At 54.0% G+C, this 6,000-nt stretch overlaps 1 protein-coding gene across 2 annotated transcripts in view; it reads left to right on the forward strand.

Annotated features, from left to right (window-relative positions):
- PFKFB3 (6-phosphofructo-2-kinase/fructose-2,6-biphosphatase 3) overlaps positions 1 to 6,000 on the forward strand; it is an 82,859-nt gene that overhangs the window by 26,409 nt on the left and 50,450 nt on the right. The gene's annotated exons all lie outside the window — the stretch shown is intronic.

Below are 6,000 nucleotides of genomic sequence, written 5' to 3' on the forward strand. Positions count from 1 at the left end.
GTAGTTCCCCCATCCTTTTACTTTTAATGATGCATGTCTTCATACTTAAGCCGGATTTCTTTTCGTGGGGCTTGCTTTTTCTTTTTATCCAGTGTGATGTGTCTCTTAAGTAGTGTTTGACCATTTGCACTTAACGTAGCTGTGAATTGTCCTCAAGCACAAGAACAGAAATGTCCCCTCCGGGAACCGAGGTGGGAGGATTTTCTTCCAGTCTGTTCTGGGCCAGAGTCTGGATTGGGTTCGACCTGCTGGCTCTAAAGAATATTTCCCCAGCATTGGGCCCCAGAGTCTGTGACCTCGGGTCTGGAGCCCATGGAGCTTGGTCTTCAGGTTTGGGAAAGGAGTTGACTGTGAACAGACAGCACAGGCCCCACTGTCCCCATCCTCACACCCGTGTCTCGCCATTTAGAAGCCCCACCTTCCCCCTTCAAACCCCTCTGGCTAGAAGAAGCCCACTTAGGAGGCTCGTAAGCCCACTTCCTCCATGAAGCCTTCCTGGGCTGCTGACTGATGTACAAAGGGGTTTGGCTGTGGAAGGCACGCACGTTCAACACCAGCCTTGTGGTGGCCCAGAGTGTGGTAAGCTTCCCCAACACAGCATGAGAAGAGTCTCTTTGAAAAGAGAATTTCTAACGCTTTCCCTGAAGCCTCAAATGTAACAGCCAGGCCTGGTTTGGCACGTCCTGAAGCAGAAGGGGTGGCCCTGGGCGTGGGAAAGGTGGACATCCCCCCCCTGTGTCTGCAGCATCCGAATGGAAGGTTGCTCTCCAGGTAAACATCTGAATGCCCTGTTGATGCATCCGGTCACCACTCAGCGTCCTTGTGGTTCAAACACTAAATTCTCAGACCCCTAACGAGACCCGGCAGTCAGTGGGTTGGGAGACATAAGAGGCTTGGTTTCCGACAAGGACCAGGAACACATGGCAGGTGATGGGTCACCAGGACCTGGGCACTGAGGACCAGAGTGATTTACCAGCCCCCCAAGGCCAGACAGCACCTGGGAAGCAGCAGCAGGACAAGATCCTCCACCTCCAGGAGTGCTGGAGCACGTCTGCCCTGTCGCTCCCCAGGAAAGGCCCCTCCATGATGAGCCTGTCTTCACGACCTGCTCAGTCACCAAGGCCCGTTATTCAGGCCTCCCCGGACCCCCTCACACACTCTTCCAACTGGGGACATCCTCCTCTCTCACCCCTGTGCTCCCTCTTCCCGCACTTGACACTTAAGATTTCCCCTCACAACACTTCCTCCACGAAGCCTTCCCAGACTGCTTGTGGAAGAATTGAGCGTTCTCCTCGCTCCTTCCACCAGGCCCTCACGCACTTCTGTAACAGTCACTGCTTGTGTTCGTGTCTGTGTCCGCAGCGGCCCGTGGAAGGTGGATGTGAGACTCCGTAGCCTCCGCGTTCCCAGGGCTGAGTGCATCTAAACTGGAGGGAGAGCTTGTCAAGAAGGCTGTGCGTGCTGTCGGCGTCTTGTGTGTGTCTAGTCCGTCAGCGTATACTTTCAGCACCCACATTCTGGGGGGCTGTGCTGCCCGCTGTGTTGGATGCAGAGAGAACATTCAGGCTCTGAACACACACGTACAACACAGATCCACGCATGTGAAAAGGTGCAGACAGGATGCCAGTGTTTGATGTAGTACAGGAAATAAAAGCTCACGAGAACAGCAAGGGAGAGATGCTAAGAAACACGCAGGACATGTAGGGATTGGACAGAAAGGAGGAAAGGGATTTCCGGAGGGTTGCTCTAGGGAAAGAAGCAGAGCTCTGGCCCAAGTGGAGGAGGCGCAGGGGAGAGAGGCCCCTGCAGAGGACCTGCAGTGAAGACTGAGGAGGTTGGAAGTGGTCTTAGGGGAAGTAGGGAGCCAGTGATAGTTCCTGAGCAGGGGGAAGGACAGAGCTGAAGTACCGTTTTAGGAGATGAGTGTGTGAGCGGTGTGTATGTTGGACTGGAATAGGGAGGCAGGGGGAGGAGATGGGAAGTGACGACCTGTGGTCTCAGGAGCTTCGAGGGCTTACATCTGACAGGAGACAGTAGGAAAGGAGAACACAGATCACTTGTGTGAGTGACCTTACGTAAAATAGGGTCTGGTGACTAATTAGCCGTGGGGATTGGAGGGGCCTGGAGGAACAGGTTATGGTCAGGGGAGGGACCAGGGATCACCAGTTGGGCTTCTAACCTCCCTGAGCCTCAGTTTCCTTGTCTGTACACTCAGGGAGCTGGGGCCTGGTGACTCATCCTGGTCTCCTGGCACACGCCTGCTGTTTACATCGTTTCACTGACCAGGCCTGTTTACCGGAAGCCCAGCCCTCCCTGATCTCTTCCCGTCTGGCCGCATCACCTACTTTTCCCACTCATCCAGCATGGGGCTTCTCAGAAGAGTCCCAGCAACCCCAGCACCTGGCCTGGTCTTGGCCCGGCTGTCCAGGCAGGGTGTCCCCAGGTGCAGCTCAGGTTCCGTCAAGTGAGGGTGGCCCCAGCCCGGGCTGACCTCCTGGGCCTGCTGCTCCGGCCAAGGAGGCTGAGATGGAGCCCAGCTATCAGACACATGGTCATCCCTGCCCCGGACCGTGGGGACTGGCCGGCGAGGCCGGAACTGAGCGCGTTTGGTATGGCGGGACGAAGGGCGGGTGTGAGGCCACCTGGCGCTCCGTGGGGCCCAGGGGCTCCGAGTTCCCAGTCTGCAGGCTTTGCGGGTGATGCCCGGACCTGGGGTCCTGGCGAGCCTCATGCATGGGCCTGTTTGGTTTTTTTCAGTGGAGATGAATCGGACCCAGCGTCTCTCCTCGGACACCAGCATCACCTCTTCTCGGGTTCCCGCGCATGAGGGAAATCTCTCTTTTTCATAGGGAGAAGCAGGAGGCCGCTGTTGAAGTGGTGATAAATTACTGACAGATTGTGAAAAATTACTGACAGATTGTGAAACGTTGTCTCAGTCTTGCTTTGCGCCCTCTGTCCTTTTTCTCTGCAGTTTCAGGCTCTTTCAGGGGCAGATTGCCAGGTGTCATGGTCAAAATCCCAATGCATCGAGCACTTAGTTCGTGCAGGTGTCGTCCTGGATGTTTGCGTGCGCACATTCAAGCTTAAGGAGTGAGAGCCTAGCATCCTCAGCCCCGTTTCACAGAGGGTGTCGCTGGGCATGGGGAGGGATAGAGCCCAGAGTGATGGCCACTCCCTGTGTCACTGGAGCTGGAACGTGACCAGGAAGTTTGGCTCCGGAGCCCTTACCCAGGAAACGGCGTTGCTCCATGAAAGTCACTGTGGAGGAAGGAGAAAGAAAAACCAAACAAACCAGAAAGGGCTTTAATGTGGAAACACAGATATACATCTCATTGTGTTCAGAAGAGGAGGCAATCCAAATGGTCAGGAAGCAATGAAAAGTGACTCCATCTCCCTAGTCATCTAGGAAATCAAATTAAAGCCACCATCAGACCCTTGAACAATGTAGGGGTTAGGGGTGCTGACACCCCCCAACCCCCCCAACACACACATAGTCGAGAATCCACCTACTGCTATCTCTGCCTCAAAAACAGAGGAATTGATAAATGACTCACCCAAGGGCAGGAAGCTGACACAGTTTGGAGCGAATCAGGACTCAAACCTTTGTTCTTTTGATTCCACGTATCATGATCTCTAAGTGCCACAAATGTTTCCCCACCCTTAGTTAATTTAAGGGTCTGTAAAATGAAAACACAGGTACTCTCTTTATTGAAAAAACTCCACATAAAAGTGGACCCACACGGTTCAAACACATATTGTTCAAGGGTCAACTGTCTGTCCCTGTTTCAGCCAGGATGGCTAAAAAGAAAGAGACCCAAGTATTGAGGAGACTAGAGTGACAGGAACGCTCGTCTGGAGGTGAAAACTGCTATCATCATTTTGGAAAATGCTTTGGCAATATTTACTGAACTGTGGTCCAGCAGCTCCAGTCCTCGGTGTAGACCCACAGGAATCGTTTATGTGCCCAGACGTGCAAGAACGTTCCCAGCGGCATTATCACAAGAGCCCCCCAGTGGAAACCATTCAGCGTTCCAGCAACACGGAGAAAGAAATTGTGGTGCATCGTGCAATGGAACAGTGATAACGAAGGAACCACGGCTGTAAGAGGCGACACGAAAGAATCTCACGGGCACAGCGTCGAGGGCATAAAGCCAGACCCAGGAGAACAGTAATGTGCTGCTCTGCTGACGTAGCGCTTGAACCAAACAGACTAATCCATTATCGTAAGTGGGTGGTGACCGGCAAGGGCACGGGGCTCCTGGGGTTTCGGGAAGTGACCTAGCTCTTGCGCGGGCGATGGTTACGCAGGCGGGTTCACCTGGAGCTTTATCGAGGGGTGCATTTTTGTACGTATGTTACAAAAATGAGAATGAGATGTTGATTTTAAAAATGGCTTGGGGGATTGGAAACCTGGGTTCTAGCTGCCGCCAACTTGTGAGTGCCTCGGGCCAGCCACCTCCCTCTGGATCCACTTTTCTGGGAAGTTGATGGCCCGGACTAGGTGGTTTGCAGACCTCTCAGGGCCGCAGAACCATCTCTAAACAAAACCTCACCTGAAGTCTAAGTACATGAAACAGATCGAGTGGGTTGGGAAGAAATCGGGGATGAAATCAGGACGGGAGATGCAGGTGCTGTCTGGCCAGGGCTGGGGAAAGCAGATGGGAGCCCCCTGACTGCGTGCTCTTGGGGGCTTTCCGAGCTGGGCTTCCTGGGCTGGGAGCAACTCTGAGGCCTCCTATGACTCCGGTGTGCAGCACTAAGAGCGCCTGCAGGGAGCCACCCCAGCGCTTGTGGTTCTGCAGTGGCTTCTTACAGGATACACTTCTGAGCTCTACAGTCAGCCCGAACCCAGAGGGTTCGGGCTAACTGCTTTGCTCTGTCTCCCAGTGGACAGAAATTCAGCCGCTACCTGGTGACTGACATGCAGCCATTCACATCTTTGTATGAATTCCTCGTACCAGATCCTCTTTCCCCTACACATAAAAGACTTCAGTAAAACCCAGTTAATGGGAAGCTTTGCATGCAGGCATGGGGTGGAGATTGTTTGGGGAGTGTGGAAAACTCTGGGAGGTGGAGTGCATCACAGAGAGCTCCGGGCACCTGCAGGGGTGCACGTGAGGGTGGATGTGAGAAGTGGGGCTGGTGTGAAGACCCCAAACACGGGAGGGGCCAACGTACGGAGAAGCTCCCGTCGGACTTGGAAGCCGCCTGGGTAATAATGGGAAACGTGAGGCATCGAACACCAGTGATGCCCAGACTCAGAGAGCCCGTTTGTTTATTCAGGCCCCATTGCTTAGGCCTCTGTGGGCACACACTGCCCAGCACAGCACCACCCACTGGTCCGGATGTTTACGGCACACCTACTGGGGGCTGGGCTTCGTTCGTCCCAAGGCTTCATTAGCGGCAGAAAGAAACAAACAAAAATCTCTGCCTTCACGGAGCAGATGAGACAGTAAATAGGATAACACGCACGTTAATGGTGATAAGTGCGCAGGGGGGGAAATAAAACAGGAAAGAGGGGTGTGAAGCGTCGGGGGGATGTGTGTGTGTGCTAAATCATAGTGACGGGGCGGTGGTGGTGGTGGTGGTATCACCAAGTGACTTCGGCAGGGGGTGCGGGAGGGGAGGAGGGGGCCTGTCACATGGACAGAGAGCTCCTCCCCGACACAGGGGCCTTTGGTGATTGCTCTGGAATGCAGTCAGGTGTTATTTCTCCTGGGGGCAGGGCGTGGGCATCTTTGCCTTGAATTTGTTTGCTGGATCAAGGGATTTATTGCTTTTGGAGCAATTCCAGGCCTCACAGGGCAGGGCACGTGGGGAAGTGTCTGAGGCCCCCTGCATGTGTTTGGCCCCTACTTGCTTCTTCTGCCCCAGAGGGCACCCTGCGCTTCTGCTTCTGCACATTGGGCTGGTGGGATTTGATGTAGGACTTTGGTCACTGCTGGCACCACTTTTTTTTTTTTTTTTTTTTTTTTTTTTTTTTTTACCGGGCCCCTCCCC

This window comes from Neophocaena asiaeorientalis, unplaced genomic scaffold, assembly GCF_003031525.2.
Source record: "Neophocaena asiaeorientalis asiaeorientalis breed wild unplaced genomic scaffold, Neophocaena_asiaeorientalis_V1.1 scaffold176, whole genome shotgun sequence".
NCBI lineage: Eukaryota > Metazoa > Chordata > Mammalia > Artiodactyla > Phocoenidae > Neophocaena > Neophocaena asiaeorientalis.